General features: G+C 51.3%; 1 pseudogene; it reads left to right on the top strand.

The window, feature by feature from the left end:
- The first annotated feature begins 3026 nt into the window (after positions 1-3026).
- On the top strand, positions 3027-4169 carry LOC123096986 (uncharacterized; annotated as a pseudogene).
- The last annotated feature ends 22394 nt before the right edge of the window (positions 4170-26563 follow it).

Here is a 26563-nt window from a genome sequence, read left to right as displayed (position 1 = left end):
GTGTGTTGAATTCAACGAACTTGTTACTGGATCATTATCCGTTCAGGTACAACAGTCTTCTTCTTCTCCTTCTTATTATTGGACAACACGTTTTAGCTAATTTTTGTTGATCTATGTTCGCCTGTCGTCCAGAAAATGATTCCCACAAGGTTGACCCCATCTCTGCGCACTGTGAAGATCTTGGCACTACAATCTTCGGCCCCAATCTGGATGAAGTTGTTAGATTCCTTAGATGCTTTCCGTGCATGGAGAAGCTATACATCGAGGTGACGCTTGCACAATTCGTCTTATTTGCCATGTATCACTGTGCCGGCCTCGGCTCGCGTCCCTCGGTGCGCTCTGCCCGCCATTAGGCGCCGCGGCGCGCTCTGCTCGCGGCCCTCCGCGCGCTCGGCTTGTGGATGGCTTTTCCCTGCGTGTTCAACTGCTATATGCATATGCTTGCTCGTTGTTGAGGCAGCCGCGGAGCACTAAGATCGCATCCCTCCGCGCGCTCTGACAATGGTTGGGGCCGGCGCACGATCACGTTGGGGCCCACATATGCATGCGCTTGCACCACGCGCGTCGCCATGATGCAGTTACGTGCGGCACGATGGAGTTACGCGCTGGAAATTAAAACTGCCATCCAGGCATGCCGATATTCCAGACCGTCCGGCTTCCCCATTAATTCCTTCGGCCATTATAACCTTAGTCTCTTCAACCTTTCGATTGCACCCCACAACACAACAAGCACACCCACGACGACACATACAGAGAGGATATCTAGCGGCGCTCCAATGCAGTTCGGCGAGCATAAAGTGGAGACCCATGCGAGGGAGACGGATCTCTCGGTGGTGTACGCCATCAACACGGCCGTGGTGGAGGACTACATCAACACCGTGGAGCAGTTGCTTGCTCGAGACAAGTACAAGGTGGTCGGCATCGACCTCCAGTACACCGGTGGTCATCCCGACATAGATCATAAGGTTGTCGTTGCCCAATGGTGTGTGCCCATCATTTCCTCATCTACCACTACTGCATGGCCATAGAGCCTTGCGGCCGTTTCGCGAGGTTTGTCCACATCACCGACTACAAGTTCGCTACGGTCGAAACCTCAATGATGTAAAAGCGCTCAGGGTTACGGGCTTGGCCTGCTAGAACCTTGTCAAAATTCGTGACCACTACAAGGTCTGGGGCAGCACGAAGGACTCCCTGGTTGAACTCACCTCGGCTATCATCAATCCTTACTACGAAAAGATGAAGCATGATGCCAAGAGAATAAATCCCGTATCCTGGCACGGGGCTTGGATGCGGAAACTGGATGAAGCTCACCTCAAGTTCCCGGCCAAGAACGTGTACACATGCTACGAGATGCACATGCGGATTGTTGACATGAGGAAGTGCCTCCTTCCCGTAATCAACGAGACCGGATCGAGCCACTGGCAAAGCAGTGGCTGCAAGTGTCACAACAAGAAGTAGATGATGATGAGATGATCATTTATCCTAGTTAAATATGCATGTAATAGTTTAATTTGATGTGTGCAAATGTCATGTGTGTGCTAGCCACCTATGTAATTGAAAGTTTAATTTAGTTATGCAATCATGTCCTTATAATTAAGTACATATGTTGTTTTTCTGTATGCAATCACATCGCACACGGACTAACCTAGGGAACCCGTCGATGATGATTTCATCAATCCCTGACAGTTGTATACCAAACGTTTGCCCACAACACAGACGGCTTATTAGCAGCAAACGTCTATCTCATTATTGGTCTTCGCACACATTTCTGATTACGGGCCTATTTGTCGTGTCGCACACGCATCTTGTTAAGTTGAAACGTTTCTATTCTCTTGGCTCAACGCAAACAGTTCATCCGAGTGAACTGTATGCGCTCTATCTCACACACATTGATTTGGCTGACCGTTTCTGTTGTGTTGCCTAATCACAAATAGTTCATCTGGATGAACTGTATGCCGTATATTGCACACACCTTCATCTGCCTGCCGCTTCTGTTGTTATGCTCATCGCAAATAACTACCGCTGACGGATATAGGAAATGTGTCTGTTGGGAAGTCCCATGCTCCCCTCGGCCCCGTCTGCGGGCGCGGCCGCCTTGCCAGCGCCCCGTCCACCCCTGACCGCCACGCTGCCCCCTCCCTCCATTACGGCTGATCCGTCTCGCCCCTGGGGTCCCGTGGTTCTTCTCCGAGGAGCAGCGGCTGCGTCTGCGGTCTTCTGCGCTGGTCTCGGCTCCGGATCTGAGCCAGGCCCCCGGCCTGCATTCTCTGCTGCCTCTGCATCGGATCCGGTCACTGTGGCCGTGCCTGCATCCTCCTCTGCTATGCGTCTGCCGCCTGTCCGGGGATCTGGGCGAGATGGTGCCAGATTCGCTGCCCCCCTCCCCGGGCCTTGATGGCGCTCTGACCCCCTCTGCCAGCATTCAAGGCGCCGAACGCATTCAAGGTGAGGTGTCCTCGCGTCCACCGGCAACTGTGGCGACCGGTGCCTTCAATGCGGCCTCTCACCTCCGCTCAGCCATTATCATCCCGCCCGACTGCGACCAGGCCGTCTTCGTGCCTCCAGGCCGTCCACGGGTGCCGGACGACGTCCCATCCTCGCCTCGGGAGGAGCCCGGATGGACTGCTGCGCGCCGCCCGCACCGTCCTCAACGGGACGCGCCTTCAAGCCGGCCTGCTGCATCCCCTGCCCATCTCGCGTCTCTTCGCCTCGAGGAGCAGCGTCGGGCGAGCCAGCTCCGCTTCAAAAGGTGCACGGAGGGCCTCTGCTCTCATTGCCTTGCTCCGCAGCATCACAGCTCCGTCGCTTGCAGGGATCCCATCCGCTGCCTGGCCTGCAAGCTCTCCGGGCATACCGAGCTCAAGTGACCGCTGTGCTCCAAGCCAAGGCCTCCCCCACCCAGGCTCGCCCCTTCCACGGTTGCTCACCCTCATTCATCGCCAACTTCACCGGGCGCGAGTCCTGGGCTGCCGTCATTGCCACTCCTCCCGCGCCAGGCCCTTCCTCCTCCTCCACGCCAGCCCGCGATGGCCCGCGCCTCTGCTGGTATTGGGGCGCCGGATGCTCGCCCGGAGGAGGACTCCTGCAACATCCTGTCCTCCTTCGACATGGACCATGACATGCTCGACTGGGAGCAGACTGTCGCCATCGCCTGGTCCGTCAACTCGTCACGGTGCCTTGAGGCGCTTGACGTCGACCGCACCATCCGAAAGCAGTTCCGTTTGAGCCACGCGGACGTGGCCGTCACTCCGTACCACCCCATCGAGTTCCTCGTCAAGTTCAACCACAAGGCACATTGTGACGAGACCCTCGCTGCGGGGCGGGTGCGCGCTGGCGGTGGCATCGTCCACATCCGCCCCTGGCGGCCGCTGGAGTGGGCGGTTGGCGCGGCTTTCAACTACAGAGTGCTTCTCTGCCTTGAGAATGTGCCAGACTACGCCTAGACTCCGTTCGTCACCGAACGCATCATCGGCCGACGTTGCTCCCTCGACCGTCTCGAAGACCACTCCGCGCTCAGGACGAACTCGGAGACGCTCGACCTTTGGGCGTGGACGGCGGACCCAAACCTAATCCCGAATATCATTTGGCTCACTTTCACCATGAGGCCGTCCGGCGGTCTGCAAGTGTTTGCCAATGAGGCCAGGCCGTCCGGTTGCAAGAGAGGCGCCACCTTCCACGTGCTGGTCCATCTCGATGCGGTGGAAGACCATGCCAACGCCCCACTGGACTGCTACGTCACCGACAGCTACGCCGCCCCGTTCAGCCCGCCTCGGACGGACCTGGTGTGGAACCGGGGATCTGTTGATGGCATTCCCCCGCCGCTCGGGGCGACGCTGGCCGCGCCTGCTCCGATCATCACCTCACAGCCGCTGCGCCTCGCCGTCGTGGCCAGGGGACCGACAACCACCCACGCCAGCTGCCCCGGCGCCGCAACGTCGGCGACGACTGGCACGGGGCAGTGGAAGAGATGGGCGCGGGCGCGATGGCCGTGCCAGGGAGACCTGCATGGAGGTGCACAAATAGTGCACCCGTTCACCCCGTCGTCGGGACGGGGCGGATGGACGACACGGACGACACCGGGCGGGGTCTCCTGCCACTGCGGCGCCGGTCTCTCCGGCGTCGGGGTTGGGCACGGGTGCCTTCAGTCAGCTTCGCCCGGTGGCCTCTGACGGCGGGCTGCAGTTCGAAGGGCATGCTCGGGCGCTCCAGGACGAGATGGCCTTGGCGCTCGACGCGGCTCTCGCTCCGCTACGCTCCGAGTTCTCTGCCATGCGTCGTACGCTCGTCAGGCTCGTCAACAAGGCAGAGGGGCTCTTCTCCAAGTTGGGCTCGCCAGTGCGTGTCGTCAGCCTACCCCCTCCGGCGGTGTATGGAGGCTTTGGGGTAGACGTGGATGTGGTTCTTCCCCTCGCTGCCAGCCTGGCGGGACTGGCGCTCACCTCGGCTCGGGTGTCGGTGTCAAAACCAGCAGATCTTGGATAGGGGGTCTCGAACTGTGCATTTAAGGTCGATAGTAACAGGAGACTGGGGACACAATTTTTACCCAAGTTCGGGCCCTCTTGATAGAGGTAATACCTTACTTCCTGCTTGATTAATCTTGATGAATATGAGGATTGCAAGAGTTGATCTACCACGAAATCGTAATGACTAAACCCTAAATGTCTAGCCTGTATGATTATGATTGCCTCTACGGACTAAACCCTCCGGTTTATAGACACCGGAGGGGCCTAGGGTTGTACAGAGTCGGTTTACAGAGGAAGGAATCTTCATATCCGAACGTCAAGCCTGCCTTCCACGCAAAGGAGAGTCCCATCCGGACACGGGAGGAACTCTTCTATCTTGTATCTTCATGGCCCATCACTCCGACCCACGTCACATAGCCCGGACGCCCGAGGACCCCTTAATCCAGGACTCCCTCAGTAGCCCCTGAACCAGGCTTCAATAACGATGTGTTCGGCATGCAGATTGTCTTCGGCATTGCAAGGCTCCTCCTCCGAATACTTCAAAGTAGTCCTCGAACACAGAAAATGTGTCCGGCTCTGCAAAACAAGCTCCACATACAGCCACAAAGAGTATAATATTTAACAAGTCCCATCTACTAATATTTTTTGTACTGAGACGCCACGTCTCTGCACGGTCATTATTTCGAACCGTTTTTTAGCCTCCCGCTCCGTGTTTCAAGATGCGGTTTCCATTGGCACGTCTTGTCGAAGCAGAGATCGTGTCCCCTTATCACGGGATCCTCATCAATATGGCGTGGGTAATCCAACCGTGTTGTTAGCGATCCCTTGGGAATAGGCGAGCTTTAAGGCCCGTGAGGAGGCATTTGATATTCTTTCGCCCTTATAAAGGGGTACAGATCCGTCTTTCTCCCCCCACGCCTACCTCTTCCTCAACCTTCCCAATCCCAGGCTCCAACGCCTAGGATTCGATTTCTTCCATTGTTACCAGGCCCTTTAGTTATGTCCGGATCCATCTCCCAAGGTAGGTGGACAGCCTCCTCGGTCACCGAGGAGGCTATCGTGAAGCTTCGGAAGGTGAGGTACCTGACTGCGGAAATCCCCCACAGGCTCCCTACTAAAGGGCGGGTCATCCCCGCACCAAAATTCACCGAGAGGGTTGTATTCATCTCCCACTTCCTCCGCGGGCTAGGGTTCGCTCTTCACCCCTTCGTTCGCGGCCTCATGTTCTATTATGGGCTAGATTTTCATGATCTAGCTTCGGACTCTTTTCTCCACATCTCGATGTTTGTCGTCGTGTGCGAAGCCTTTCTCCGCATCCCCCCACTTCGGCCTATGGCTTAAGACTATCAATGTGAAGCCGAAGCTAGCCAACGGGGAACAAGCGGAGTGCGGCGGTGCTATGGTGAGCAAGCTTGCCAACACTATCTGGCCAAAAGGCACCTTCATGGAAACCTCCAACTCACGGCAACAGGAGTGGTTCTATATCACCAAACCCCGCGGCACCAAATGGACAGCCGCACCTGTGTTCCGATCTGGCCCTCCATTGCGGCTCGCATCATGGATAAATAAGGGGCTAGAGTGGGGATCAGCTGATGAAGTACAGACGCTGCAAAGTCGTATCCGGAGTATCCCCGAAAAGGATGTTGGCCTTATCAATGTGATCCAAGTGATGCTAGTCCGCCAGATCCTCCCGTGCCAGCGACGACCTCTCCGTATGTGGGAGTTCAATCCGGAAGGACCGCGGACCCTTCAGCAATTCTTCGGCACAACGCACGAAGGGATGTGGAAACTATTCTTCGAGACTCAAAAGCAGTGGCCTGACACATCAGAGGACATCGGTCTCGACTGCAACCATCCAGATACCTCGGTAAGCGCCTAATTTCTGACCGCAACGCGTTTGATTATCCCATAGCGATGTACTGAGAGTTCTATCTTTGACCAGGGATGGATAAAGAAGGCAGAACGAATTAGGTGTTCAGCTCCACTTCCCGAAGACTCGGCCGATCCGGTGTTGACGAGGATGCTGGTCCTGGCGCCGTATCAAGTGCCAGCGCAAGAGGGCAAGAAGAAGAGCGAAGACGCTGAAAGCGGCCTCCACTCTGCAGGTACGTCGGACACTATGTCCGGGGAGATTGAAGCTCCCTCTTCGAAAGACGAAGGGGAAGGAGAAGGTGATATCCCTTCCCCTCATGGGAGGAAAAGGACTGCATCCGAAGACTTGGAGGTGGAAGCACCCAAGAGAGGGAAGGTATCCCTTCCATATGGTTCGGGTTCCGAAGCTGATGCCGTCGCAAGGCACCTCTCTAGGGACAAGCCCCTTGCCGAATCGTAAGTGAACAAGGATGCTCTAAACATATCTCGTTCTTTTTGGGTTGCAGGGGTAACATTTAAACTACATGCTTGCAGTTCGGCCACAGTCCACCCCGATAGTCCTCCTCATCAGGGGACTTAACTCCGGGGATGATGGAAAGCGAGACGCCCTCTCATGCTTCCTCGCCTCTTAGGGTGGATGACTTCGAGGTGTCCTCAGAGAATCTCCCCTGACCATCAAGCAGCGCGGGGGACGATGAAAACAACGCCCGAGGGTGGTATTTCGATCATCAAGGGTCCAGGGGGCGCAGCCCCTACGGGGGCCAGCAATGAAGGCCCCGAACTATCCGGCTTACAGCCGAAGACAACTCTAGGGTCGAGCCAATGTACCCTTTGAAGGGAATGCGTACTCCCACAGCAGCCTCCAGGAATCTGGAGGTGCCGGATACTCTGATGAGCACATCACAAAGTGTATCCATTTCAGAGGAACATCGTACCTTAATGGGTACGGTAGTTGAAAGGGTTCTGTCCGCGAGCGGCGGATTGAATGAAGCCTTCATGGGCGTGTTGAGAGGCTTCGAGGTATGCGACGTAATAGCTTAACTATTTTTACGTGTACAATGCGCCCGTGTACAGATAGTAGCCCCTGAGGCTCTGGTCGGCTTCCACAGGGAGGCGATCAGAGGATCAAAAAGATATGCTCAGGAAGTAACCTAATTAATTCGAACACAGGCTGTTACGTCCATGGCGACCGCCCAAGCTATGGAAGTTGCAGATCTAAAGCAGAAACTTGAGTTGGCGGATGAGGACATCACTCTTCTTAATAGGCGGCTCGACGAGGTATGCATGTATACTAGTATGAGCACGAGGCTGAAAATCATATACTGTGACATGCATAACTGTAGATGGTGCTGCTGCGGTTGAGACCCTTCGGGCTGAACTTGCCCGGCCAAGGAGCAGGCCAGAGTGAGCGATGCAGCTGCCAAGAAGGCGGCTGCGGATTTAAAGGCCGAACAAGACGCTCAATGCCAGTGCCAGGAGAGAATATCTACCATGGAGCGGGAGCTGAAGGATGCCACTAGCAGGTGCAAATCTCTCGAGGAGGATAGCAAAGCCAAGGCAACCAAACTCGACAAGGCCTTACTAGAGGCGAAAGAAGCGCGATCCGAATTTAGAGCAGCTCGGGAGGAGATCCGACAAGCTGGGGAGATAGCGGCTGGTAAGCCCTTTCTTTTACAGACTAAGTTCGGCGACCCAAAGTATGCTCTGCTTAACCAAATGTGGAGTTCTCCAGACGTGTTCTTGGATCTGCCAAAGAGTGTTTCCGATGCGGCGTAGTTCTTCCAAGCACAGCAAGGATGTGCTGCGGAGAGGCTTTTCTGGTCCCAATTCAACGTGGCAAAGCGTCCAGCGCTGCTGAACGAAAAGATGCCCCAGTGGGCCGAGCTACACAAGATGTCCGAAGCTACCATGAAGGACGTCGTGGTTCGGCTATGGCCAGCCGAACCCGTTCCAAGCAGCTATTTTGGTTTGGTGCAGCGGCTTATCGATGCAGTGCCGCGTATTGACGCTGGCAAGCGGTCACTGTGCATAGAAGGTGCCCGGATGGCCTTCGCCCGCATCAAGATGTACTATGCAAAGATGAAGGCCACCGATGTTGCAACCAAGGATCCGCCTGGAGGCAAGGACCATCGCACGCCGGAGCATTATTTGGAGGACGTCCTAGAGGGTGCCCGCTTGATAGAGGACCAGTGCTCGAAGAATATTATATTTGAATAAATGTAACAAAATTGTGAAAACAATATTATGATACGTTAAAGCTGTGTTATATACCTTTGCCATTATTTCCTCCTGTGCGGTCGTTTCTTATAACCTGAAAGTTTGCCAGTCGTCGGCTTCGGCCCCCTCGCATATAATATGGGGGTGTTCGGAATAGCACATGATCACTCTTAACCCAACGTCTTGGTCCGGAACAGAGGTGCCAGTGCGGCAAACTAGGCAATCAGACTATAGGGCTTTAACACCTTCACTTAGCCATAGGAGTTTTACGGTGGGTCTATGATGTAGCCCCTGGTATGTACGCAGTTATCCGAATACGGTTGCGTTACATAGGTGACCAGAAAAAACGGTCATTCATGTAATACGGAAGAAATCGCAAAAGATTCTGATAAGTCACCGAGTGGTTGACCAGCTCTCGCCGCATCATGACAGTTAGTTTTCGGCTTTCTCTACTGAGGTGTTTGACCAGGTGAACCGGAAACACAATCGCAGTAGTTCTCCCTTTAATACCCTAGCCGATAAGACGGAACGTAGGGTAGCAAGCACAGGAGCCCGGCAACCCAACTATTGACCAAAGACATGATTCAGAGCTGTTGCATATAATGCCAAACTCGTGACGCCGAAGTATGCTATAGAGCTGTTCGGACCTTTTCGGCAATCCATATGTTGCCGTATCAAGCCCCTGGCGATTTGTGCCGAGGTGTCTGCGTGAAACAACCGAAGAAGCAAGGTATGTTTTGTGACGCCCCCGATTTGACCGTACACTAATCATGCACGCAAATGTGTGCGACCAAGTTCAGGGACTCACGGGAAGATATCACAACACAACTCTAAAACATAAATAAGTCATACAAGCATCATAATACAAGCCAGGGGCCTCGAGGGCTCGAATACAAATGCTCGATCACAGACGAGTCAGCGGAAGCAACAATATCTGAGTACAGACATAAGTTAAACAAGTTTGCCTTAAGAAGGCTAGCACCAACTGGGATACAGATCGAATGAGGCGCAGGCCTCCTGCCTGGGATCCTCCTAACTACTCCTGGTCGTCGTCAGCGGGCTGCACATAGTAGTAGGCACCTCCAGTGTCGTAGGTGTCGTCGTCGACGGTGGCGTCTGGCTCCTGGACTCCAGCATCTGGTTGTGACCACCAGATAGAAAAGAAAAAGGGGGAAAAGAGGGAGAGAAGCAACCGTGAGTACTCATCCAAAGTACTCGCAAGCAAGGAGCTACACTACATATGCATGGGTATATGTGTGAAGGGGCATATCAGTGGACTGAACTGCAGAATGCCAGAATAAAAGGGGGATAGCTAGTCCTGTCGAAGACTACGCTTCTGGCCATCTCCATCTTGCAGCATGTAGAAGAGAGTAGATTGAAGTCCTCCCAGTAGTATCGCATAGCATATCCTCCTAACTACTCCTGGTCGTCGTCAGCGGGCTGCACATAGTAGTAGGCACCTCCAGTGTCGTAGGTGTCGTCGTCGACGGTGGCGTCTGGCTCCTGGACTCCAGCATCTGGTTGTGACCACCAGATAGAAAAGAAAAAGGGGGAAAAGAGGGAGAGAAGCAACCGTGAGTACTCATCCAAAGTACTCGCAAGCAAGGAGCTACACTACATATGCATGGGTATATGTGTGAAGGGGCATATCAGTGGACTGAACTGCAGAATGCCAGAATAAAAGGGGGATAGCTAGTCCTGTCGAAGACTACGCTTCTGGCCATCTCCATCTTGCAGCATGTAGAAGAGAGTAGATTGAAGTCCTCCCAGTAGTATCGCATAGCATATCCTCCTAACTACTCCTGGTCGTCGTCAGCGGGCTGCACATAGTAGTAGGCACCTCCAGTGTCGTAGGTGTCGTCGTCGACGGTGGCGTCTGGCTCCTGGACTCCAGCATCTGGTTGTGACCACCAGATAGAAAAGAAAAAGGGGGAAAAGAGGGAGAGAAGCAACCGTGAGTACTCATCCAAAGTACTCGCAAGCAAGGAGCTACACTACATATGCATGGGTATATGTGTGAAGGGGCATATCAGTGGACTGAACTGCAGAATGCCAGAATAAAAGGGGGATAGCTAGTCCTGTCGAAGACTACGCTTCTGGCCATCTCCATCTTGCAGCATGTAGAAGAGAGTAGATTGAAGTCCTCCCAGTAGTATCGCATAGCATAATCCTACCCGGCGATCCCCTCCTCGTCGCCCTGTTAGAGAGCGATCACCGGGTTGTATCTGGCACTTGGAAGGGTGTATTTTATTCAGTATCCAGTTCTAGTTGTCATAAGGTCAAGGTACAACTCCGGGTCATCCTTTTACCGAGGGACACGGCTATTCGAATAGATAAACTTCCCTGCAGGGGTGCACCACATAACCCAACACGCTCGATCCCATTTGGCCGGACACACTTTTCTGGGTCATGCCCGGCCTCGTAAGATCAACGCGTCGCAGCCCCACCTAAGCACAACAGAGCGGTCAGCACGCCGGTCTAACCCTATGCGCGCAGGGGTCTGGGCCCATCGCCCTATGCACACCTGCACGTTGCGTACGCGGCCGGAAGCAGACCTAGCCTAGTGGCGTTCCAGTCCAATCCGGCGCGCGCCACTCAGTCGTTGACGTCAAGAAGGCTTCGGCTGATACCACGACGCCGGGATACCCATAACTACTCCCGCGTAGATGGTTAGTGCGTATAGACCAAATGGCCAGACTCAGATCAAATACCAAGATTTCGTTAAGCGTGTTAAGTATCCGCGAACGCCGACCAGGGCCAGGCCCACCTCTCTCCCGGGTGGTCTCAACCTGCCCTGTCGCTCCGCCATAAAGCAACAGTCGGGGGCCGTCAGGAACCCAGGCCCACCTCTACCGGGGTGGAGCCACCTGTCCTTTCAGCCCCCTCATCAGAATCACTTGCGGGTACTCCTTGAGCCGACCCTACTTTAATCACCACATGTGTCATGTATATAAAGTATATAGTATATACCCGTGATCACCTCCCGAAGTGATCACGGCCCAGTAGTATAGCATGGCAGACGGACAAGAGTGTAGGGCCACTGATGGAACACTAGCATCCTATACTAAACAGTAGGATTGCAGGTAAAGGTATCAACAGTAGAAGCAAGGGCAGGCTATGCATCAGTATAGGATTAACGGAAAGCAGTAACATGCTACACTACTCTAATGCAAGCAGTATAGAGAAGAATAGGCGATATCTGGTGATCAAGGGGGGGCTTGCCTGGTTGCTCTGGCAAGGAGGGGGTTGTCGTCGACGTAGTCGATCACAGGGGCAGCATCGGTCTCGGGGTCTACCGGAGAGAAGAGGGGGAAGAAACAGTAAATATAAAGCAAACATAGCATCACAAAGCATAACGTGGTAATACGACGTGTCGGGTGTGACCTAACGTATGTCTACACGAATAGGTGAAGGGGGAAATTCAACCGGGAATGTTTTCCCGGTTCCGGACTTGTGCCAGACAAATGACCGGAGGGGGAAAGTTCCATGTTCAGCATGCTAGAGGCATGTGACAAACGAACGGACCGCGTATTCGGATTCGTTGGATTTTTCTGAGCAACTTTCATATAGAAAACATTTTCATCCGAGCTACGGATTATTTTATATGATTTTTGAAAGATTTAACAATATTCTGGAATTATTTATATTAACTGAAAAGGAATATGACGTCAGCATTGCGTGGGGATGACGTCAGCAGTCAACAGACTCGTTGACCAGGGTCAAACCAGACAGGTGGGTCCAGTGGGACCCACATGTCAGCCTCTGTTAATCTAACAGTAATTTAAACTAAACTAACAGTCTAATTAGAGGGGTGGGCCCCATATGTCAGTGAGTGATTAGTTAATCTAATTATTTTTATTTATAAACCAATTGTTAGACTAATTAACAGAAGGGGGGCCCGCATGTCAGTGGCTGGGGGCCGCCCAGTCAGCGCGTTGATCGTGGTCAACAAGTCAAGTGGGGCCCTGGGGCCCGTGTTTAGTGGCTGTGAGATGGGGCCCGAAGGGCCACGTCGGCGGGCGGCGCCGGAGACACGTCGGCGACCATCTCCGCGGCGGAGCATCGCCGGACTTCGCCGGAAAAACGCTACGGGGCACGGGGAGAGGTGCGGCTAGGCGCGTTCGATCGAGCGTCCGACGCCGCATCGATCTACGTCGGTCCCGTGGGCTAACTCGACCGGAGTGGCGCACTACATCGACGGCGGTGTCGACCATGGCGGACGCCGGTGTTCTGGTGTCATCGCGAACAACGACAGATGCCGCGACATGCCCAAAAGAGGGGTCCGACGGGGTCCTAGAGGTGCCCGGAGCACGACTACGAGCTCGGTTGAGCACTTTATCGTCGGTAGCGACGACGACGAGCACCGCGGCAGAGTAAAGCTCGGGTGAAAAATGGAAGTGGCGGCTACGGGCATCTACGAGCAGCGCTGAGAGAGGGGAAAGGAGAGACTGCTCACCGGGGAGGCACACGGAGGCCACGGTGGTGGCTTAGGAGCCGCAGGGCGTCGGCAATCGGCGGAGGAGCGCCGGCGACCGTAGGCGCGGAAGAGCTCGATTCCGGGGCTGTGGTGGCGCCGAGCTCGAACCCTTGGTCAGAGATGGAGTAGAGGAAGCAGGCGGAGCTGTTGGACTCCTCGGCGAGGCGCGGGGAGCATGGTGGTCGCGTTAATGGCGAACAACGGCGATGATGGTGTTCGGGCGAGATGGAAAAGCGAGGGAGAGGAGCAGGCGGGGGAGAAAGATCTCGAGGGTTGTCGACGAGGCCTAGGGGACTCGTCCTTATCCCCTCGGCGATGTGGCGGCGTGGGGCGGCGAGCAGGTCAGGCGGGGGCGGCGAGGGGCGTGCGCCCTCGGTCGGTTGAACAGAAGAGGAGGGGGAAGACGACAAGGGGAGGGGGGAGGTGCTGGGCCGCGGGACCGATTCGGCCGGGTAGGGTGGGTCGACGGCCAGCTGGGCCGAGGCCCAGTGGGGAGGGGGGTTTCTTTTCCTTTTCTTTTCTTTTTTTTATTTGTAGTTTCTTTTATTTTCTTGTTTTACAAAAAATTACCACTAGTGCCTAAATTTGTATTTATCAACAAACTACTGTGAGATTAATCCTTAACCCATAATAAAATAGTTTTAGCATTTTATAAATTCAATAGGCATTTGTTTAATTGTTTTCACTATTGTTTTAATTGTTTTAGAGCCTTTAAACATTTTGTCAAAGCTTGGTTTCTCCACCATAATTGCTTACGATTTATTTGTCACTTTTAGAACATTTTAGTTTTGACATTTGAAAAGTTTTATTGTTTGCTATATTTTGAATTGATTTTTGAATCGGTTTTGAACTAACGAAGGATTAGAAACAGTAACGGAGGTGACGTGGCATCATTAGCAGAGTTTTACTGTAGCTTGATTATCCGGGCGTCACAATTCTCCTCCACTACAAGAAATCTCGTCCCGAGATTTAAGTGGGGAGTAAGGGGGGATGGTTTGGTAACGAATCTAGCGGGTCTTCTCATCCTGGCTTGCTCTTCTCGAAGAGGCTGGTCCAATACATTGATGTCTTCATTCTGCTGTTTCAGGTCATCATGATAAAGTTGTCGTCCTTTCTTCGGGAACTCCATCGTACTTACGACAGAGTAAGGGGGTATTCTGGAAGAACGGACTTCTGCAGGGTTTACTATCTGGTCAATATCATCGGGGAAGGTGGCGGAAAGTATCTCTCGAATTGCAACTTAAGAAATTATCGAGAGCAAAGTAAGAAGGTACAAAAATAGAAGTTTTCAAGCGCATAGGCAATCGTTCGTTGCCTGAAACAAAGTGTTGAAGGGGTTTAGAGCAATGTGAATAAGCATTGCATCTAATACGAGTATAGATCACTAGGCAGGTGGCCCGTGAATTACATACAAAGTCAAGAGCGAGGAATAACTCGTACAACACGGTGTACAGGAGAGTCAGTTTTCGATCCTGTGGAACTGTGGGTTATGGGCCCACCATGTGGGTTAAAAGTAGGAAGGGCGGTGACATCTTGCACGATCATGATAGCAAGGCATGTCAGAGGGTAGCCTGTCAGTTATATGTCAGCAACATCGTCGGTACCAAGGGTGAGGGACGAAGAGAACCATTTTCCTGCTCGTTGAAACGAGGCGGACCATTAGGCAAAGTTCTCGTCCATCTGTGGTTACCGAAATGTCACCAACAATAATAACAGGGTCTTACTGACAGAGTTGTACACCGAGGTGTTTACATAAGCAGGAGAATATTACTGCTTAGATCATATAGATCACCAGAAAGGTTAAACCAAACAATGGAAAGGAAAATATGATTATTAGATTAAACAGAAGAATGGAAAGGAAAATGTGTTTAAACACATATTTCAAGGTTATATCCTTCCCAAGGACAAGCTGAGCATGATATTCATGACAGGATATAATGTAGAAAACTCTTTAGGTAGGGGAGAGAAATTTCATGACATTACCCATACAACGGTGTTTGGATAATTGAGCAGGAACATTTAGCATTGGGCTTCAAATGTTCCTGTTTTAAAATCGGAGTACCATAGACATGCTTCGAGATAGCATTGACATGGTCAACAGGGGAAGATCAGACTTTGGAAACAAAAAGGATCCATCAGGAACAACTTATAGAATAAGTCTTACAATTTCCTCATGGAAGAACAGCTAACCTTGCTAAAAGGAAAACTTATAACAATAGGGCCTCCCGCCAGGTGTGCTGGGTATCATCACCTTACCGGGTCATAAATAGGCCAATGTTATAACTCTTGGAAATATGTTCCAACCATCATATCTGACCGAGATTCAGATCTGATTGGTGTCAGGATAACTCAGACTTAGGAGGCCTGAGAAGAAAGGTGCAACACAAATTGTCGAAACGACATCGAAGATTCTCGGGAGATGAACTATGGAAGCGAGTTCCGAACAAGGGTTCATAATCAAATCAAGGAGAGGTGAGGAGGTGACTGCTTGACTCAGCGACAATCCATTGAGATTTCCAAAAGATGGATTTCCACCACTATGTGAACAAGGAGATAACATTAACTAGATCGAATGACTTAATGATGTATGCTCGAGGAAAACATACACAGTTAAACATTGGTTGAAATGTGCACCCGAAATATGGGCTAGGTAGCACAATCAATGTTCGAATGATGATTCATTAAGCCATAGACGTAGAATGAAGCTATAGACCAATAACTTCAAAGCAATAGGGTTGCTAGAAGTTTAGAATTTACACATCACAGATCATTGGTCGGTATTCCTTTTAGAAACAACACGGGGACCAAGAAAGAATGGTGATGGGGAGAAGTATCACTGTACCGAGATGTCATACGAGGTGGTGAAATTCATACGACATACTTGACGTAAAACTTGGTAATACTCCAGGGTAGAACATATCATAAGCTAGATAGCAGGGAAATCAAGGTACAACACAAAACACGCACAAGTTTGTGTTGAATGGAAGGCAATAAAATGGTCGATGATAAAACAAATCATCGAGGGCAAGGATGGTATTTCTCATCCAGAATTCGATAGATATCTTGGAAGAGCTCATAATGTTGATGGTGATCACGACATTTTGTTGTCGAGGGGATCCACGAAGAAGAAATTGATCAGAGACTGCATCAAGAAAAAGGACTGATGCAACAAAAGATTATTGGAGCCACGGATACTACACAAACTCGGGGCAAGTTTGTTGTTCGAGGTGAAACGATATGACGAGGAAAATCGACGTAAGCTTAGCTCATCGTCGAAAGTGGTGCTCCGGGAATAAGGACCAGGTAGCACAGTTAAAATCATCAAGATAATGATATAGCCAAACAGGCTAGGAATGACGCGATCGGGTACAAACTCGTAGGTAAGGAACATTACTAAAAGTTGTTGAACCGTAGTGCGGATTCGATTCATTTATCGATGTCCTTGAGTGTTTAATAACTCGGAGCCCGTGAAAAATTGGAATAAATGAGAATGTAATACTTGATGGAGAACTCATAATAAGTTATGCAGTTCCGTGATAATCTCGAGATACCAGGGGGTAATACTCGACGACAAACCAAAGTAGAGGTTGGACTGGGGTATTGCTCTGCAGAAGACAAGTGCTTAAACTTGCAGGAGAAATGGTATTTAAAAGAGAACATGGTTGGAACCACGATTGCAAAATGTCAGATCCCATATATAAGACGAACTTATACCAAGGGAATAATTAATTTAAGAAAAGCTTTAATGATAAGATCTACACCGTGTCCATGGGCATGAACGCAAAGTTCAAGGTTGACTCCCACTTCTCCAATGCATAACCTTTCATTCACTTCTCATTTTTCAAAGAAGTTGTAGTGTTGAAATTTTATCTGGCAAAATACCAGAAGAGTATGACTCATGAAAATTTTCGAGTTCACACATATTATGAAAGGCATAGGTTCAACCCATCAAGGCATCTTAGGAACATATACCACAAACTTCGGAGTAAACATTACAAGCTCAAAAGAAGAGCATTGTTCAAAAACAGATGATACAATTTACCAAATGCATTATATACCCATGGAAAGGCTCACAAGGTTATTCAATATGAAGGACACTGTCGGATAAAATCCAACAAAGGAACCGATGGTCCACAAGGGATCTGATGTGAGCATCGGTACTCAACCAAAGGAAGAAGAATGCAAGGAGATCTGCTTATAGAAACAACTGACTAACTCAAAGTTCAAATGCAAAGGAATTATGATTTCCAAATCAAGGGATCAGAGGCAAACGCTCTGATTAAGGATGGATAAGTTGAATAGCCTTAGGGGTACAATCGATGGCAATTCGATTGGTCGATACCAGCTCATGTTAAAAATGATGTCTGAGCCGGAAGGATGAATTCTAGGATCTGATTGAGGATTGCGAGCATTCGCAACATATTGAATCAATGGACTCAAAAAGATAATGACAAAGGGTGCCATTAAGATTTCGAGACTTATGGGATTAATCATAATGCTAGTAAGCAAGAATTTCAAGAGCAATAGGCTCCTGAGGATTTTCGGAAGATCGAATGGTATTCTGAACACTTTTGTGATATTCTTGAATTCAACTGGGGATGAGCGGATACTCGGTAAGTGCTAGAAATTATCCGTAGTGGTATTCATGTGGCAAAGAACAGCAAGGCAGTAAGCTCAAAAGATTCTCGGAGCAGCAAAGAGAATTTCGGGGTATCTTGTAATAACAAGATCAACTGGGAAACATTGTATGAGTGGCGAGTATACGTGGTTATCCATAGGAGTTTATCGATGAAAGGGAATTGCAAAAGCGATAAACACAAGTTCTCGGGTTATCAGCGGAGAGTATCTTCAGGGTCTTCTCGGGCAGCAGACGATCATCAGTAATAAGGGGCTCTCCGGGTGAAAGTGAAAACGAGTTCCTAATGTTAGATTTAGCAAAATTCATTTAACCCGAGTAGAAAAGAGATCAGAGTCCCAGAGTATAGACAAGGAGTAAAAGATCCTAATACCACCCAATGGCGACGTGGGCCCGTAAGACACACAACCATGTTAGTAAAAGTTTTGTAATGTCTAGACTCGACTTCGGCCAAGGAGTTGGAAAGGGGATTCCTACAGGCAGTTGGCTCTGATACCAACTTGTGACGCCCCCGATTTGACCGTACACTAATCATGCACGCAAATGTGTACGACCAAGTTCAGGGACTCACGGGAAGATATCACAACACAACTCTAAAACATAAATAAGTCATACAAGCATCATAATACAAGCCAGGGGCCTCGAGGGCTCGAATACAAATGCTCGATCCCAGACGAGTCAGCGGAAGCAACAATATCTAAGTACAGACATAAGTTAAACAAGTTTGCCTTAAGAAGGCTAGCACCAACTGGGATACAGATCGAACGAGGCGCAGGCCTCCTGCCTGGGATCCTCCTAACTACTCCTGGTCGTCGTCAGCGGGCTGCACATAGTAGTAGGCACCTCCAGTGTCGTAGGTGTCGTCGTCGACGGTGGCGTCTGGCTCCTGGACTCCAGCATATGGTTGTGACCACCAGATAGAAAAGAAAAAGGGGGAAAAGAGGGAGAGAAGCAACCGTGAGTACTCATCCAAAGTACTCGCAAGCAAGGAGCTACACTACATATGCATGGGTATATGTGTGAAGGGGCATATCAGTGGACTGAACTGCAGAATGCCAGAATAAAAGGGGGATAGCTAGTCCTGTCGAAGACTACGCTTCTGGCCATCTCCATCTTGCAGCATGTAGAAGAGAGTAGATTGAAGTCCTCCCAGTAGTATCGCATAGCATATCCTCCTAACTACTCCTGGTCGTCGTCAGCGGGCTGCACATAGTAGTAGGCACCTCCAGTGTCGTAGGTGTCGTCGTCGACGGTGGCGTCTGGCTCCTGGACTCCAGCATCTGGTTGTGACCACCAGATAGAAAAGAAAAAGGGGGAAAAGAGGGAGAGAAGCAACCGTGAGTACTCATCCAAAGTACTCGCAAGCAAGGAGCTACACTACATATGCATGGGTATATGTGTGAAGGGGCATATCAGTGGACTGAACTGCAGAATGCCAGAATAAAAGGGGGATAGCTAGTCCTGTCGAAGACTACGCTTCTGGCCATCTCCATCTTGCAGCATGTAGAAGAGAGTAGATTGAAGTCCTCCCAGTAGTATCGCATAGCATATCCTCCTAACTACTCCTGGTCGTCGTCAGCGGGCTGCACATAGTAGTAGGCACCTCCAGTGTCGTAGGTGTCGTCGTCGACGGTGGCGTCTGGCTCCTGGACTCCAGCATCTGGTTGTGACCACCAGATAGAAAAGAAAAAGGGGGAAAAGAGGGAGAGAAGCAACCGTGAGTACTCATCCAAAGTACTCGCAAGCAAGGAGCTACACTACATATGCATGGGTATATGTGTGAAGGGGCATATCAGTGGACTGAACTGCAGAATGCCAGAATAAAAGGGGGATAGCTAGTCCTGTCGAAGACTACGCTTCTGGCCATCTCCATCTTGCAGCATGTAGAAGAGAGTAGATTGAAGTCCTCCCAGTAGTATCGCATAGCATAATCCTACCCGGCGATCCCCTCCTCGTCGCCCTGTTAGAGAGCGATCACCGGGTTGTATCTGGCACTTGGAAGGGTGTATTTTATTCAGTATCCAGTTCTAGTTGTCATAAGGTCAAGGTACAACTCCGGGTCGTCCTTTTACCGAGGGACACGGCTATTCGAATAGATAAACTTCCCTGCAGGGGTGCACCACATAACCCAACACGCTCGATCCCATTTGGCCGGACACACTTTTCTGGGTCATGCCCGGCCTCGTAAGATCAACGCGTCGCAGCCCCACCTAAGCACAACAGAGCGGTCAGCACGCCGGTCTAACCCTATGCGCGCAGGGGTCTGGGCCCATCGCCCTATGCACACCTGCACGTTGCGTACGCGGCCGGAAGCAGACCTAGCCTAGTGGCGTTCCAGTCCAATCCGGCGCGCGCCACTCAGTCGCTGACGTCAAGAAGGCTTCGGCTGATACCACGACGCCGGGATACCCATAACTACTCCCGCGTAGATGGTTAGTGCGTATAGACCAAATGGCCAGACTCAGATCAAATACCAAGATCTCGTTAAGCGTGTTAAGTATCCGCGAACGCCGACCAGGGCCAGGCCCACCTCTCTCCCGGGTGGTCTCAACCTGCCCTGTCGCTCCGCCATAAAGCAACAGTCGGGGGCCGTCAGGAACCCAGGCCCACATCTACCGGGGTGGAGCCACCTGTCCTTTCAGCCCCCTCATCAGAATCACTTGCGGGTACTCCTTGAGCCGACCCGACTTTAATCACCACATGTGTCATGTATATAAAGTATATAGTATATACCCGTGATCACCTCCCGAAGTGATCACGGCCCAGTAGTATAGCATGGCAGACGGACAAGAGTGTAGGGCCACTGATGGAACACTAGCATCCTATACTAAACAGTAGGATTGCAGGTAAAGGTATCAACAGTAGAAGCAAGGGCAGGCTATGCATCAGTATAGGATTAACGGAAAGCAGTAGCATGCTACACTACTCTAATGCAAGCAGTATAGAGAAGAATAGGCGATATCTGGTGATCAAGGGGGGGCTTGCCTGGTTGCTCTGGCAAGGAGGGGGTTGTCGTCGACGTAGTCGATCACAGGGGCAGCATCGGTCTCGGGGTCTACCGGAGAGAAGAGGGGGAAGAAACAGTAAATATAAAGCAAACATAGCATCACAAAGCATAACGTGGTAATACGACGTGTCGGGTGTGACCTAACGTATGTCTACACGAATAGGTGAAGGGGGAAATTCAACCGGGAATGTTTTCCCGGTTCCGGACCTGTGCCAGACAGATGACCGGAGGGGGAAAGTTCCATGTTCAGCATGCTAGAGGCATGTGACAAACGAACGGACAGCGTATTCGGATTCGTTGGATTTTTCTGAGCAACTTTCATATAGAAAACATTTTCATCCGAGCTACGGATTATTTTATATGATTTTTGAAAGATTTAACAATATTCTGGAATTATTTATATTAACAGAAAAGGAATATGACGTCAGCATTGCGTGGGGATGACGTCAGCAGTCAACAGACTCGTTGACCAGGGTCAAACCAGACAGGTGGGTCCAGTGGGACCCACATGTCAGCCTCTGTTAATCTAACAGTAATTTAAACTAAACTAACAGTCTAATTAGAGGGGTGGGCCCCATATGTCAGTGAGTGATTAGTTAATTTAATTATTTTTATTTATAAACCAATTGTTAGACTAATTAACAGAAGGGGGGCCCGCATGTCAGTGGCTGGGGGCCGCCCAGTCAGCGCGTTGACCGCGGTCAACAAGTCAAGTGGGGCCCTGGGGCCCGTGTTTAGTGGCTGTGAGATGGGGCCCGAAGGGCCACGTCGGCGGGCGGCGCCGGAGACACGCCGGCGACCATCTCCGCGGTGGAGCATCGCCGGACTTCACCGGAAAAACGCTACGGGGCACGGGGAGAGGTGCGGCTAGGCGCGTTCGATCGAGCGTCCGACGCCGCATCGATCTACGTCGGTCCCGTGGGCTAACTCGACCGGAGTGGCGCACTACATCGACGGCGGTGTCGACCGTGGCGGACGCCGGTGTTCTGGTGTCATCGCGAACAACGACAGAGGCCGCGACATGCCCAAAAGAGGGGTCCGACGGGGTCTTAGAGGTGCCTGGAGCACGACTACGAGCTCGGTTGAGCACTTTATCGTCGGTAGCGACGGCGACGAGCACCGCGGCGGAGTAAAGCTCGGGTGAAAAATGGAAGTGGCGGCTACGGGCATCTACGAGCAGCGTTGAGAGAGGGGAAAGGAGAGACTGCTCACCGGGGAGGCACACGGAGGCCACGGTGGTGGCTTAGGAGCCGCAGGGCGTCGGCAATCGGCGGAGGAGCGCCGGCGACCGTAGGCGCGGAAGAGCTCGATTTCGGGGCTGTGGTGGCGCCGAGCTCGAACCCTTGGTCAGAGATGGAGTAGAGGAAGCAGGCGGAGCTGTTGGACTCCTCGGCGAGGCGCGGGGAGCATGGTGGTCGCGTTAATGGCGAACGGCGGCGATGATGGTGTTCGGGCGAGATGGAAAAGCGAGGGAGAGGAGCAGGCGGGGGAGAAAGATCTCGAGGGTTGTCGACGAGGCCTAGGGGACTCGTCCTTATCCCCTCGGCGATGTGGCGGCGTGGGGCGGCGAGCAGGTCAGGCAGGGGCGGCGAGGGGCGTGCGCCCTCGGTCGGTTGAACAGAAGAGGAGGGGGAAGACGACAAGGGGAGGGGGGAGGTACTGGGCCGCTGGACCGATTCGGCCGGCTAGGGTGGGTCGATGGCCAGCTGGGCCGAGGCCCAGCGGGGAGGGGGGTTTCTTTTCCTTTTCTTTTCTTTTTTTTATTTGTAGTTTCTTTTATTTTCTTGTTTTACAAAAAATTACCACTAGTGCCTAAATTTGTATTTATCAACAAACTACTGTGAGATTAATCCTTAACCCATAATAAAATAGTTTTAGCATTTTATAAATTCAATAGGCATTTGTTTAATTGTTTTCACTATTGTTTTAATTGTTTTAGAGCCTTTAAACATTTTGTCAAAGCTTGGTTTCTCCACCATAATTGCTTACGATTTATTTGTCACTTTTAGAACATTTTAGTTTTGACATTTGAAAAGTTTTATTGTTTGCTATATTTTGAATTGATTTTTGAATCGGTTTTGAACTAACGAAGGATTAGAAACAGTAACGGAGGTGACGTGGCATCATTAGTAGAGTTTTACTGTAGCTTGATTATCCGGGCGTCACATGTTTGTATTCGGAAAAGCAAATACTGAAGACAGATTATGTTCAGTAAAATCTGATTGATACGTCGAACGTAATCTTACAGATTATGACACCACCACCCAGGCCATTTTATGTGCCAGGGGTCGAGGGCTGAGGAAAATAAGGCTTTGTACATGTTTCAAAATAGAGTTTTTGGTCTACAAAAAATCTTTTGGACCTGCTGTCGCATCTGCGCTGCCGGTGCTTCCGCGAAAAGACTTCCTTAGAGGGAGCAATCCCCAGTTATTTGTAGGAAAGCCAGGCTCATAAAGAGTCCTTTCAGGTCCATAGGATGGACAGGTATTCATTCACCTATGGCAAAAAGAAAAAGAAAAAAAGGTTAGAAAAGAGAAAAGGCTAAAGTCCGGACGAACCGCTTTGTAGGCATGTCCATATTGTGCCTCCGTCGATGACCAATGTATTTTGAGTGCATAATTATGTATGCGCGGCGCAAACTCCGCGGGTATAAGAGGCGAACGACGGAGGCGGAGCTGCTAATCCAGCTCTAAAATTGACCGGTCCTATGTAGTAGAGGTTGGCGGTTTAATGACCGATGAGATACACGGCTTGAGGAGGCCGCTTTGTACTTCGGCTGTGATTGCCACAGTGTGCCCCTCAGTGCGGAGGGAGCGTTCCTTGTTTCCGTTGATCGTTATGGTGCCGCGTGGACCGGGCATCTTAAGCTTTAGGTAGGCGTAGTTTGGGACTGCATTGAAATGAGCAAAAGAGGTCCGCCCGAGCAGTGCATGGTAGCCAATGCGGAATGGGACAATATCGAAGATCAAGTCCTCGCGTCGGAAGTTTTTCGGTGAACCGAAGATGACCTCCAGTGAAATTGAGCCTCTGCCGTGAGCTTCTATGCTGGGTTTTACTCCCTTTAAGGTAGTTGTGGTGGGCTTGATCCTTGAAGGGTCAATGCCCATTTTGCGGTAGTGTCTTGATAGAGTAAATTGAGGCTACTGCCGCCGTCCATGAGGACTCGCGTGAGATGGAATCCGCCGATAATTGGATTGAGGACCAGAGCTGCCAAACCTCCGTGACGGGTACTGGTTGGGTGGTCCTCGTGATCGAGCAGGCCACCCATGGGTTGAATTTTGGGGTGTCCAGCTTCATGGCGTGGTCGTCTCGTAGTTCGTTGTTGCGCTCCCTTTCATAGGTATGCGTCACGTATATCATGTTTACTGTTTTTACTTCGGGGGGAAATTGCTTCCGTTCCCCGGTGCTCGGTAGGCGAGCCTCCTCTTCTTCACTGTCACTGGGAGGCCTCTTCCCTTTGGGTTCGGCATTGAGCTTGCTGGCTTGTTTGAAAACCCAACAATTTATGTTGGTATGGTTAGCGGGTTTGTCGCGGCTGCCATGGATCTGACAGGGCCGATCCAGTATCTTGTCTAGACTGGATGGACCATCTCTATTTGCCTTGAATGGCTTCTTCCGTTGACCGGTTTTGGAGCCACTAAATCCGGCATTGACCATTATGTCTTGGGTTCCCGCATTATTGTTGCGACGCTTGTCTCTATTGCGTCGTGGCTTGCCATTGTCGTCCCTGATTTCGGAGGTGCCAGGATCGCCCGTGCAATTGCTTCTATGATTAGTGCGGTGAGAGCTGCCATGGACTTTGGCTTTTCTTGGCCGAGGTGCCGGGCGAGCCACTCGTCGCGGAAGCTATGTTTAAAGGCCGCGAGTGCTTCGGCATCCGGACAGTCGACAATTTGGTTCTTTTTAATTAGGAACCTAGTCCAGAGTTTCCTGGCTGATTCTCCAGGCTGCTGGACGATGTGACTGAGTTCATCGGCGTCCGGAGGCCGGACATATGTACCTTGGAAATTGTCGCGAAATGCGTCTTCCAAGTCTTCCCAGCTGCCAATGGAGTTTTCAGGCAGGCTGCTCAACCAGTGCCGAGCTGATCCCTTGAGTTTTACCGGGAGGTATTTGATGGCATGAAGATCGTCACCGCGGGCCATATGAATATGGAGAAGGAAGTCCTCAATCCATACCGCGGGGTCTGTTGTTCCATCATATAATTCGATATTCACGGGTTTAAACCCTTCTAGGAATTCGTGCTCCATTACTTCATCAGTGAAGCAGAGGAGGGGTGCGGCGCCTCTATATCGGGCCACGTCGCGACATAGCTTGGATGGAGTCCATCTGCAGTTTCCGGCCCAGACGTGGTTGTGCTTGTCGCGTCCGGCTAGATAGCCGTCGTCGCGCGCCGGGGCATGCCCCCGCGATCCGTAGATTGATCTGGCCTGACCTGCTCTATTTTCTAGGTCCTGCCGCAGGTCATATGTATATCCCCGAGTTGTTGTGTTTCTACCTTTACAGCAAGGTAGAATGGGCTGGTGTTCGGCTTGAGTTGCCATTTTTTCCCGGCCACATGGTGGCCGGTCAGCCGCGTTACGCGCTAATGGTACGGGATCAAGTGCCTCGTCATCGAATTGAGGTAGCAGTTTACGCTTCGGGTAACTTTTGGTTCGGCGCTCGAGGCCGTATTCCTCGGCTGCTAGGACATTAGTCCACCTGTCGTTGAGTAGGTCTTGATCAGCTTGAAGCTGCTGCTGCTTCTTTTTCAGGCTCCTTGCAGTGGCTATTAGCCGTCGCTTAAAGCGCTCCTGCTCGAAAGGTTCCTCAGGCATGATAAAGTCTTCGTCGCTGAGGCTCACCTCGTCCTTGGAGAGTGGAAGATAATTACTATCCTCCGAGTCTTCGTTTACGGCCTGTTCATCAGGGCTAACTTGCCCATCTTCCCGATCGTCCTGTTCAGAGGTTGGCTCGACGGGGTTTTCTTGGTCTTTGGCGTCGTCGAGAGTATTGTTATCTCTCGTGCCAGTATTGCTGTCTTTTGAGCGGCGCCGCTGATGTCGGTGCTTTGGTTGTATCTCAGTAGGTTTATCCTCGACTGCATTTTTCTCGTTATCGTCGTTACCCTCTTTGGGTGTATCCACCATGTACACGTCATACGAAGAGGTAGCCGTCCAGCCTCGGTAAACGGCGGGTTTTGGGCCTGCTCTTCTCCGGCATCGTCGTCCATACCGTCGATGTCTTCGGAGCCGTAATCGAGCATGTCAGTTATGTCCTCGATAGAGGCTATGAAGTGGGTGGTGGGTGGGACGTAAAATTCCCCGCTCTCAGCCCCTAGTCCGGGCTGGGCGTAGTTCGGACGTTGCTCCTCTGTAATGAAGGGGGATCGCATCAAGTCCAGAGCCTTGCTTAAAGGTGAGGTTTGGCCAGGGAGAAGAGAGTCCATGGAGTACGGCGGGAAGGAGACTCCTTGGCCGGGCTCACACGATGCTGACTCCGAAGGTTCGGAGCCTATGTCCGGAGAAGAGTGCGGCTTCATGATGGTTGCCAGCGACGCTATTTCCTCCGGCTCTCCCGTATTGGGATTAGTGGCCGCAGATAGTCCAGCGGCCTCAGGAATCCCGTCTTCGGACCTGGCAATGCGCTCCGGATCTAAGGCCAGAGCGGAGGTTGGGGTCGTGAACCCTTGGAAGATGAAGTCTCCTCGGATGTCAGCGACATAGTCCAGATTTCCAAAACTAATCTGGTGACCTGGGTCGTAGCTGTCGATCTGCTCTAGATGGCCAAGAGAGTTGGTCCGTAGTGCGAAGCCGCCGAACACGACCTCCCTCAGGGCAGTACTGTTGTAGATGATGGATGGAGCCATCGAACCTTCTGATGACGACACATCGGAACTCTCAATGAAAGCA

This window comes from Triticum aestivum, chromosome 4D (assembly GCF_018294505.1).
Source record: "Triticum aestivum cultivar Chinese Spring chromosome 4D, IWGSC CS RefSeq v2.1, whole genome shotgun sequence".
Classification (NCBI taxonomy): Eukaryota; Viridiplantae; Streptophyta; class Magnoliopsida; order Poales; family Poaceae; genus Triticum; species Triticum aestivum.
The sequence above is the reverse complement of the archived record's forward strand: the minus strand, read 5'-3'. Positions and strand labels throughout refer to the sequence as shown.